We start from the raw sequence: 12,758 nt of genomic DNA, 5'->3' as shown, positions 1-12,758 counted from the left end.
TAATGACAAAGCAAGAGATGTTAACAAATGTATAAAAATGTAAAACTGAAAAATCACATCTACATAAGTATTCAGACCCTTTACTCAGTAGTTTGTTGAAGCACCTTTGGTAGCAAGCCTTGAGTCTTCTTGGGTAACGCTACAAAGTTGGCCCACCTGTATTTGGGGAGTTTCTCCCATTCTTCTCTCCAGATCCTCTCAAGGTTGGATGGGGAGTGTTCCTGCACAGCTATTTTCAGGTCACTCCAGATATGTTCGATCAGGTTCAAGTCTGGGCTCTGGCTGGACCACTCAAGGACTTTCAGAGATCTGTCACGAGCCACTACTGCATTGTCTTCGCTGTGTGCTTAGGGCCATTGTCCTGTTGGAAGGTGAACCTTCGCCCCAGTCTGAGATCCTGAGCACTCTGGAGCAGGTTTTCATCAAGGATCTCTCTGTACTTTGCTCCGTTCATCTTTTTACTTTCGATCCTGACTAGTGTCCCAGTCCCTGCCGCTGAAAAACATCCCCACAGCATGATGCTGCCACCACATTTTTTGACCGTAGGGATGGTGCCAGGTTTCCTCCAGACGTCATGCTTGGCATTCAGGTCAAAGAGTTAAATCTTGGTTTAATCAGACAAGATATTCTTGTTTCTCATGGTCTGAGAGTCTTTAGGTGCATTGACAGCCCTCCAAGCGGGCTGTCATGTGCCTTTTACAGAGGAGTGGCTTCCGTCTGGCTTTGCATCAGCTTATGTCACAAACTGCTATACAGAAACTCAGCCTAAAACACCAAACAGTAAGCAATGCAGATGTAGAAGCACTGTGGGAATTTATAGACAGGTGTGTGCCTTTCCAAATCATGTCCAAGCAATTGAATTTACCACAGGTAAACTCCAATCAAGTTGTCAAAACATCTCAAGGATAATAAATGGAAACAGGATGCACCTGCCCTCAATTTGCCCTCAAAGAAAGGCCTTATGATATACAGTACGTAATGTATTGCCATAAATAATTTAATTTTAAAGGCTGGTGGAACCTTTCATAGAGGGTTCTAGGAAGATCCCTCCAAAGAGAAAAGGGTTCTGGGTAGAGCTCAGGACTGTATCAGGAAAAACACTTTGATGATAAAATGGTTCTTGTTAGAACCCTTCATAGAGGGTTCTACGCAGAACCCTTCATAGAATGTTCTAGGTAGAACCATATACAGGAGGTGCTTGGAAAAACCCCAGGTTCTAGATAGGACTCTCTGCAAAGGGTTCTACCCGGCACTAAAAAGGGTTCCCCTATGGGAACAAACCGAAGAACACTGTATGGTTCTACTTAGCACCTTTATTTTTAAGAGTGTAAATTCCACCTATAGTTCTCTACCTATTTATCCCCCCGCCATTCGTACATTCTACTATTTGCACAACACTGTTTATGTGCAAATGTGAATGTTATACTAAATGTTTTAACCACTAATAATGTAATACTTTAAACATGGCTATTCTCTTGAAACTGTTTGTGTGTGTGATGTTTACTATTAATGTGCGATCGTTTTTGTCTTTTGTTTGATGTTTATTTCACTTGCTATGGCAATGTAAACATGTTTCCCATGCCAATTAAGTCCCTTTGAATTGAGAGAGAGAGAGAGAGAGAGAGAGAGAGGGAGGCTGTATCAAGGGGCATATGATGGGTTAACACAGGAAGAAAGGCCTGTGATCTCTGGGGTCATGTGTGTGTGTTCCCCTCGGGGGAAGAACTCAATGTGGAACACACATGCTCAAACACACTCAGACTACTAAATGACTAAACACAATTAAATACCTTATACTTTGAAAAGTGTGTAGTCCTTTTTAAGAATCATATTTCTTTTTTTTGTATTGATACGCAGTTCAGCCTTAATGAATATTTTTACTCTCTCTATCACCCTACCCTTTCTCTATTTTTTTTTTTTTTTCATCTCACTCCATCTCCCTCCCCTCTCTCTTTACCTCTCCCCTCTTCTCTCAAACACCTCTTTCACCCCCCTCCCTTCCCCTCCTCCCTCTCTCCTGGGTCGCAGCGCGTTGTCGCGGGTGATAATCTGTGTCACTGCGGTTGATTGGGGATTAGGACTAGCGGTTTATTCACACCGGGGAGAATGATACAGCGCTTAGCAACCCGGCTAGCGCTTATAAAGCTGTGTGTGTGTGTGCTAAGGCAGCCAAGGAGACTCCCGTGGCATACAGCCGCCCAGTGCTGAATTAGCAACATGTCTGAATGAGATAAAAGAGGCAGCTTAGCCCACCGCACTCCACCATCTAATCCCTATACAGCTGTGAAATTAGCCGGGGCTGCCGTAGCGGCAGGCAGCAGACCCGGCCTCCGCAACTATACGCTGACCCACACACACACACACACACACATTCGTAGGCACACACACTCACTCACACACACATCCTGTTTTACTCTACGGCCTCTTTAAACACTCAGGACTGGGAATTTGACAAGTCTTTCAGGACACACGGTGCTCACAGTGCTCTACACATACACTCCAGTATCCACACATACAGACATACAGTACACGTATACACACGTGTAAATCGAAACAACATTTGCCAATTGATCAATCTAATCCAGCTCACCCACTTGTTCATGGTCTTTATTAAAAACCATCATTGTGCTGGTCATAAACTCTGTATGTACACCTCCCAATTAGTATGACAGATGAAATACAGCCGGAATAACATGGCAAACTGAACTGTGAAAACAGCTGCCAAAGCTGGGAGTACTGGGAGGCCATTCAGGTGTGTCTTGTGGAAGCATCACTTCCTCTGAATGAACATTTCCTGTCAGTTGGCCTACTAGGTGACCAAGATGAGGTCACTTAGCCCTGCATATTACTTAATGAGGTAGGATGAAATACAGCTGCAATTGATTTTTACTCTCTAACTCCAAACCCAACCTCCCTCCCTCCCGCTCCCTCCCTCTCTCTCTCTCTCTCTTTCTCTCTCTCTCTCTCTCTCTCTCTCTCTCTCTCGCTCTCTCTCTCTCTATAAATTTCAATTCAATTTAAAGGGCTTTATTGGCATGGGAAACTCATGTTCACATTGCCAAAGCAAGTGAAATAAGTAAAAAACAAAAGTGAAATAAACAATCATAATGAACAGTAAACATTACACTCACAAAAGTTTCAGATGAAAAGAGACATTTTAAATGTAATATGCTGGCTATGTACATCATTATAACGATGTGCAAGTAGTTAAAGTACAAAAGGAAATAAATAAAAATAAATATGGGTTGTATTAAAAATGGTGTTTGTTCTTTTCTTGTAGCAACAGGTCCCACATCTTGCTGCTCTGATGGCACACCGTGGTATTTCACCTAATAGATATGGGAGTTTATCGAAATTGAAATAGTTTTTGAATTCTTTGTGGATCGGCGTAATGTGAGGGAAATATGTGTCCCTAATAGGGTCATACATTTGGCAGGAGGTTAGGAAGTGCAGCTCAGTTTCCACCTCATTTTGTGGGCAGTGTGCACATAACCTGTCTTCTTTTGAGAGCCAGGTTTGCCTACGGCGGCCTTTCTCAATGGCAAGGATGATGAAATTCACAGTAACCACACCCTGGGAGTCAAATCTCAAAATAAAAATAAAAACACTGACCAGACAAACATGAGAATGGGAGAAATACCACAATATTATGACATCAATTACATTCCTTCTACCTGCCCCCCCCCCCTGTCCTTACCTCTCTCCATCCCTCTCTTCTTCATTACTTCTCCATATGTAGATAGCCACACATTATTATTATTTCCCCTGGTAATGTTTCTGACACTGGGATAGCCAAGTGAAGAGAGCTATACAGGTAGTCGTATTGGCTGTCATAGCCAATTCCTTCTGGACCTATATAAACATTAACCAAATGGATCCACACTTTGTCTGTTTTTCTCTATGGAACCAACATGAGGATACTCTGTAGCATAATGACATTACATAATTAAATTAAAATAGTAAAGATTGGGCGAACTCAGGAACATACCTATTACAAATGACACCTGGTATAATCACGTTAATATTGAAATGTATGATGGTAAAAATGAAGTGTTTTGTAACACTGCCACAGTGATTGACTAATCAATGAATAAAGTGAAATATTCTTGTTATAAATGAAAGATAAAAGACCCCTCTTTCTAACCACCCATCTATCTATCTACCCATCTAACCACCCATCTATCTATCTATCTATCTATCTATCTATCTATCTATCTATCTATCTATCTATCTATCTATCTATCTATCTATCTATCTATCTATCTATCTATCTATCTATCTATCTATCTATCTATCTATCTATCTATCTATCTATCTATCTATCTATCTATCTATCTATCTATCTATCTATCTATCTATCTATCTATCTATCTATCTATCTATCTATCTATCTATCTATCTATCTATCTATCTATCTATCTATCTATCTATCTATCTATCTATCTATCTATCTATCTATCTATCTATCTATCTATCTATCTATCTATCTATCTATCTATCTATCTATCTACCTACCTACCTACAGTGGGGCAAAATAGTATTTAGTCAGCCACCAATTGTGCAAGTTCTCCCACTTAAAAAGATGAGAGAGGCCTGTAATTTTCATCACAGGTACACTTCAACTATGACAGACAAAATTCGAAAAAAAATCTAGAAAATCATATTGTAGGATTTTTAATGAATTTATTTGCAAATTACGGTGGCAAATAAGTATTTGGTCACCTACAAACAAGCAAGATTTCTGGCTCTTACAGGCCTGTAACTTCTTCTTTAAGAGGCTCCTCTGTCCTCCACTCGTTACCTGTATTAATGGCACCTGTTTGAACTTGTTATCAGTATAAAAGACACCTGTCCACAACCTCAAACAGTCACAGTCCAAACTCCACTATGGCCAAGACCAAAGAGCTGTCAAAGGACACCAGAAACAAAATTGTAGACCTGCACCAGGCTGGGAAGACTGAATCTGCAATAGGTAAGCAGCTTGGTTTGAAGAAATCAACTGTGGGAGCAATTATTAGGAAATGGAAGACATACAAGACCACTGATAATATCCATCGATCTGGGGTTCCACGCAAGATCTCACCCCGTGGTGTCAAAATGATCACAAGAACGGTGAGCAAAAAATCCCGGAACCACACAGGGGGACCTAGTGAATGACCTGCAGAGAGCTGGGACCAAAGTAACAAAGCCTACCATCAGTAACACACTACGCCGCCAGGGACTCAAATCCTGCAGTGCCAGACGTGTCCCCCTGCTTAAGCCAGTACATGTCCAGGCCCGTCTGAAGTTTGCTAGAGAGCATTTGGATGATCCAGAAGAAGATTGGGAGAATGTCATATGGTCAGATGAAACCAAAATAGAACTTTTTGGTAAAAACTCAACTCGTCGTGGTTGGAGGACAAAGAATGCTGAATTGCATCCAAAGAACACCATACCTACTGTGAAGCATGTGAACTGTGAAACATCATGCTTTGGGGCTGTTTTTCTGCAAAGGGACCAGGACGACTGACCGTGTAAAGGAAAGAATGAATGGGGCCATGTAACATGAGATTTTGAGTGAAAACCTCCTTCCATCAGCAAGGGCATTGAAGATGAAACATGGCTGGTTCTTTCAGCATGACAATGATCCCAAACACACCGCCTGGGCAACGAAGGAGTGGCTTCGTAAGAAACATTTCAAGGTCCTGGAGTGGCCTAGCCAGTCTCCAGGTCTCAACACCATAGAAAATCTTTGGAGGGAGTTGAAAGTCCGTGTTGCCCAGCAACAGCCCCAAAACATCACTGCTCTAGAGGAGATCTGCATGGAGGAATGGGCCAGAAAACCTTGTGAAGACTTACAGAAAACGTTTGACCTCTGTCATTGCCAATAAAGGGTATATAACAAAGTATTGAGATAAACTTTTGTTGTTGACCAAATACTTATTTTCCACCATAATTTGCAAATAAATTCATTTAAAATCCTACAATGTGTTTTTCTGGATTTTTTTTCTCATTTGTCGGTCATAGTTGAAGTGTACCTATGATGAAAATTACAGGCCTCTCTCATCTTTTAAAGTGGGAGAACTTGCACAATTGGTAGCTGACTAAATACTTTTTTTGCCCCACTGTATCTATCTATCTATCTATCTATCTATCTATCTATCTATCTATCTATCTATCTATCTATCTATCTATCTATCTATCTATCTATCTATCTATCTATCTATCTATCTATCTATCTATCTATCTATCTATCTATCTATCTATCTATCTATCTATCTATCTATCTATCTATCTATCTATCTATCTATCTATCTATCTATCTATCTATCTATCTATCTATCTATCTATCTATCTATCTATCTATCTATCTATCTATCTATCTATCTATCCAATTCAATTCAATTCAATGGGCTTTATTGGCAGGGAAAACATGTGTTAACATTGCCAAAGCAAGTGAGGTAGATAATATACAAAAGTGAAATAAACAATACAAATTAACAGTAAACATTACACATACAGAAATGTCAAAACATTACAAACATTACAAATGTCATATAATGTATATATACAGTGTTGTAACAATGTACAAATGGTTAAAGTACACAAGGGAAAATAAATAGGCATAAATATGGGTTGTATTTCCAATGGTGTTTGTTCTTCACTGGTTTATCTATCTATCCCTCTCCCACCCCTCTGAAACCTCCCTGTTTATCCCCGCCCGCACACCCCTCCCTCCCTCTTCTCCATGTCTCTCCCTCCATCTCCCCCTCCTTTAAGACAGATCGCAGAGGACAGTGTCTCTTCACCCCCCCTACCCGACTCGTCAACTTCTTCTCTTGTTATCCATAGAGACAGAGGAATAAGCACTTTTCCTGTGATTGGTTTATGGAGCGTTTGTTAATATCATATTGATTATAATTTCCCTGTAATGTTTCATTTTCACTAATTGTGATGCAGGGAGTGAGTAATAGCATGTGACTGATGGACCCGGGCCTTCTATGGCTAAGCTGTAGTGTAGATACACGCAAGCGTGCGCATGCACACACACACACACACACACACACACACACACACACACACACACACACACACACACACACACACACACACACACACACACACACACACACACACACACACACACACCAGCCCATCTCCCCCGCCACTCCTCAACACTCCATCTCCTGGTTGTGCCAAAGAGACGGGAAGTGACAAGATCATCATAAACAACCTGACCCTGCCCTGCCACTCTCTCGCTCTCTCTGAACACATACCTCTATCTACCTCTGTCTTGCTCTACATTTTTGCCTCCGTTTCCCCATATTTCTATCTCTGTCTTTACCTCTCTTTCTACCTTTCTACCTATCACCCATCTCCCTCCCTTTCTGTTCCTTCCCCTCTCTCCATCCGTCTCCACCTCTCTCTTTCGCTCCCTCTCTCTCTCTCTCTCTAATAATTACTGTCTTGGTCTAGCTGTCTCTCATTGTATTGTTCCTTCTAGGAAGTAAATTAATCTTTATTCCTTCCCAGCAAACCAAAATTGGTTCTGTGAAAGTTTCCAGAACATTTGTTAGGTCACGGCAAATGTTCTCATTACACAAAAACTGTCCAGTCATGCTGATGATTGCAGAATGTTGCAAGAACGTTCCTAGAACACATGTATTTTGTTCATTATTTCTATGTGCTGTGCATTTTGCTAGAATTTTTGCATCACAACACTGAAGTGTAAGGGGCCTCCAGTTTTATAAATGGAATGGATCTTTATTTTTTACAGTGCCTTGCAATATAATTCATCCCCTTGGCGTTTTTCCTATTTTGTTGCATTACAACCTGAAATTTAAATTGATGTTTATTTGGATGTCATTTAATGGACATACACAAAATAGTGTATGAAAAAAATTACTTGTTTCAACAAAAAAAAAAAGTGGTCCATGCATATGTATTCACCCATTAAAGTTAAATAAAGTCCACCTGTGTGCAATGTAAGTGTCACATGATCTCAGTATATATACACCTGTTCTGAAAGGCCCCAAAGTCTGCAACACCACTAAGCAAGGGGCACTACCAAGCAAGCAGCACGATGAAGACCAAGGAGCTCTCCAAACAGGTCAGGGACAAAGTTGTGGTACAGATCAGGGTTGGGTTAGAACAAAATATCCGAAACTTTGAACATCCCAGGGAGCACCTTTAAATATGTTATAAAAAATGGAAAGAATATGGCACCAAAACAAACCTGCCAAGAGAGGGCCGCCCACCAAAACTCACAGACCACGCAAGGAGGGAATTAATCAGAGGAGCAACAAAGAGACCAAAAATAAACCTGAAGGAGATTGAAGTATCTGTCCATAGGACCACTAAGCCATACACACCATAGAGCTGGGCTTTACAGAAGAGTGGCCAGAAAAAAAAGCATACATGTTTGGTGTTCACCAAATGGCATGTGGGAGACTCCCCAAACATATGGAGGAAGGTACTCTGGTCAGATGAGACAAAAATGTCTGGCGCAAACCCAACACCTTTCATCATCCCGAGAATACCATCCACACAGGGAAGCATGTTGGTGGCAGCATCACGCTGTGGGGATGTTTTTCATCGGCAGGGACTGGGAAACTGGTCAGAATTGAAATTCTTGAGGTAAACCTGTTTCAGTCTTCTAGAGATTTGAGACTGGGGTGGAGTTTTACCTTCCAGCAGGACAATGACCCTAAGCATACTGCGAAAGCAACACTCGAGTGGTTTAAGAGGAAACATTTAAATGTCTTGGAATGGCCCAATTGAGAATCTGTGGTATGACTTAAATATTGCTGTGGAGGAAGTAGAAAAGGCTCTACAAAGTATTAGTTATGCATAGTTGTTTTTTTGTCTTAATTCTTATTTGTTTCACAATAAAAAATATTTTGCATCTTCATAGTGGTAGGCATGCTGTGTAATCAAATGATATAAACCCCCACAAAACAATTTTAATTCCAGGTTGCAAGGCAACAAAATAAGAAACATTCCAGGGGGAATTGGAATTGGAAAAGTTCCAAGGGGAAGTTCCTCCTCTGTAATTTTGCCTTCACATTAGTATTTTTGTAAAGCTGTTAATGTTACATTATTAATAGAAAACAAATCCTTACAATTCACTTTGGTTAGTGGAGCTGGAGGAAACTGAAACGAAAAAAATATGTTTGCTTCCTCTTTGAAAATATTGTTTGGTGAATCATGGGTTATTTGGAAGTTTTAGTAAATTATTTTTTGGTAGCATTTCTATGTTGAATATAAAAAAAATATTTAGTGGATTTTTCCCCATATTCCTATGAGTTCGCTTTATTTTTAAAAATATATTACATTTGATCTTTCTTGAATGAGTTCCTCTAGTTCTTTTTGTTTTTCCTCTAACTTATTCTGTGCCTCTATGGTACAGTTTTTATTGCTCTCTATCTGTACTGTTAGTCCCTCCATTTCCTTTGTTAATATCAACTCTTTTGACCTAAATTGCTTTTGTTTTTAAGATAAGTATTGAATTGCATGGCCTCGAAAGGCATGTTTAAAAGTGTCACATACACTAAGGGGATCTGCTGTACATACGTTTTGTTGGAAAAAGGTCAATTATAAATTATTCTGTGCTGGTTAAAAGCAAGTTATCATCCAATAGGCTTTGAGTACATTTCCAATATCCTCGCCCACATAGAAATTCTGTAAGAATAATGTATTTGCCAATTAGTTGATGGCTTATCATTGTTGATAGACGACAACAATAATTTCACCTCTTCCATACTCACTTTACGGAATAACAAATGACAATGCTTGTCTGGATGCCCCTGTCCTAAAGCTAATGAATAATTCCTGTCTGAACTATCTCAACTACTCACCATTGCTGTCCCACTCTTCCTCCTCTTACATTTGCTTGGCAGTATGAATATTCACGTGGATTCATACAACTGAAAACATGCCTCTGATTTCATTGCTGCTCTGGACTGTTTCAATATTACCCAATATGTACATTTTCCCACTCACATCAAGGGACACACACTTGATCTCGTCTGCTCTTTTGGCCTCAACCTAACTAATATTTATTCTCCCTGTTCCCACTATCTGACCACAAGATCCTTCATTTCTCTCTTCCCCCTCATACTCACCCCACCACACTGAATAACGCCTCATCTCCATCAAAGCTGTTAAAACCCCTTCCAACTCTATGATGCCATCTGCTCTGCCCAGCCCCTTGACCGCGCCCCCAACTCACCCGATGAACTAGCTGCCCAATTCAACAGTGCTCTATCTGTCTCCCTCTACTCTCTGCCCTTCCTCCAAACGAAACCTGTCTCCTTCTCCTCAACCTCCCCGTGGTTTACCCCTGCGCTCTGCGCCCTATAGCATGCCGGTCACACTGGACTGCCTGTCCACACTGAGGCCTACAAACTCCACCGCTTCACCTTCAGAGATGCACTCAGTGCATCCAGGTCCACATACTTCTCCAACAGCTCAGGGTTGGAGCCTTGGACCAGTAACTGAAAGGTTGCTTGATCGAATCCCAGAGCCGACAAGGTAAAAAAAAAGGCTGTCTTTCTGCTCCTGAGCAAGGTAGTTAACCACAAACAACAACTGCTCCCTGGGTGCCAATGACATGGATGATGGTTAAGGCAGTCCCCCTCACCTCTCTGATTCAGAGTGGTTGGATTTGTATTTGTATTTATTATGGATCCCAATTAGCTGCTGCCTTGCAGCTGCTCCTCTTCCTGGGGTCCAAGGCAGTTGCAAAAGGAAGGCAGATAAATGCGGGTTAAATGCGGAAGACAAATTTCAGTTGAATGCATTCAGTTGTACAACTGACTAGGTATCCCCGTTTCCCAATACGAATCCCGGACTCCATTCTTCACTGTCAGAAAACTACTTCAGCTCCATGATGATACCTTTTCTACTTCCTCCACTGAACTCTGCAACTCCTTCCTTCAGTTTTTCAAGGACAAGGTTGCCAAAATAAACTGTTCCCTGACCGAATACCTCAACTAACCGGTGCCCCCGCACATTGTTTCTGTACCAGTACCCCCCTGTGTATAGTCTGGCTATTGTTATTTTACTGCTCCTCTTTAATTACTTGTTACTTTTATTTCTTATTCTTCATCATATATATATTTTTTAACTACATTGTTGGTTAGGGGCTCGTAAGTAAGCATTTCACTGTAAGGTTGTATTCGGCGCATGTGACTAATACAATTTGATTTGATTGATCAATCTTTCTCAGTCTCCCCTGTCCTTGTCAACCTCCCAACCGTCACCCCTGAAACCTGTCTCTCCGAATTCGCCCCCACTGACTCTCCCTGCATCTCGAAACTCATCATGGCGTCCAAGACTACAACTTTCTCCCTGGATCCTCTCCTCACTGTTCTCATCAAAGCCTGTCCACCTGCTCTCTGTCCATATATCACTCACATCGTCAACCTCTCCCTCACCCACGGAATTGTCCCCTCCAACTACAAAACAGCTGCCGCTGCCACCCACCCCATCTTAAAAACGCCAGGACTGGACACCACCACCCTCAATAACTTCCACTCCTTTTCCAACCTTCCCTTCCTTGCCTCAACTCTGGAATGTACTGTTTCCCCCCCATTTCCAACCTCCCCTTCCTTGCTTTGACTCTGGAATGTACTGTTGCCCCCCAATTTCCAACCTCCCCTTCCTTGCCTCGACTCTGGAATGTACTGTTGCCCCCCCGTTTCCAACCTCCCCTTCCTTGCTTCGACTCTGGAATGTACTGTTGCCCCCCATTTCCAACCTCCCCTTCCTTGCTTCGACTCTGGAATGTACTGTTTCCCCCCATGTCCAACCTCCCCTTCCTTGCTTCGACTCTGGAATGTACTGTTTCCCCCCATGTCCAACCTCCCCTTCCTTGCCTCGACTCTGGAATGTACTGTTGCCCCCCCCCAATTACAAACTCACCTGCTAATCAACAACCTGTTTAAGCTCCTCCAGTCTGGTTTTGGCCCCTTCCACAGTACTGAAACTGCACTCTTCAAAGTTGTCAATGATCTCCTCACCTCTGCTGATGATGGTGCTCTCAACAATCTGATTCACCTGTTACAAAAGTGCCGCTTTTGACACCAGAGCCATCAGATCCTCCTCACCAGGCTTGACGGTCTGGTTGTTTAGGGCACGAACAAGACCCACTATATCTCCCTCAATGGCCACACCTCAGACTCAGCTTCAATTATTACAGGGTGTCCCTCACCTCAGACTCATCTACATCCTACGCATTGGTCAGATCCTACGTCACTTCATCCTTGACTTCCACTGCTATGCCGATGACACCCAGATCTACTTCATTAATCTCCTCCAGTCTTGACTACTGTACATCACTACTCTGTGGCATCAGCTCAAGCTCCCTCCATAAGCTCCAAATAGTTAAAAACTCTGCAGTCAGACTCCTCATCCACACTCAGTCCTAGCAGCACATCACCCCTGTCCTCCGTGATCTCCACTGGCTCCCTATCTCCCAACGCGTTGATTACAAGATCCTCCTTCTGCCCTACAAAGACCTTCCCCACCTTGTCCCCTCTACCTCTCAGACCTTCTTTTCACCTACCAGACCACACTCGCACTCTGTTCCACCACAGCAGCCCACATTGTCATCCCCAGGTCGAACCTCCTGAGCTTCGGTGGCAAGGCCTTCTCCAGGGTTGCTCCTAACATCTAGAACTCCCTCCAGCCATCTGTGACTCTGAGTAAATTACCATCTTTTAGCCCCTCCTAAAGCCCCACCTCTTTGACAGGGCCTACCCTTAACTTTTGGTCCT

The sequence above is a fragment of the Oncorhynchus tshawytscha genome, linkage group LG01 (genome assembly GCF_018296145.1).
Source record: "Oncorhynchus tshawytscha isolate Ot180627B linkage group LG01, Otsh_v2.0, whole genome shotgun sequence".
NCBI classification, from domain to species: Eukaryota; Metazoa; Chordata; class Actinopteri; order Salmoniformes; family Salmonidae; genus Oncorhynchus; species Oncorhynchus tshawytscha.
The sequence above is the reverse complement of the archived record's forward strand: the minus strand, read 5'-3'. Positions refer to the sequence as shown.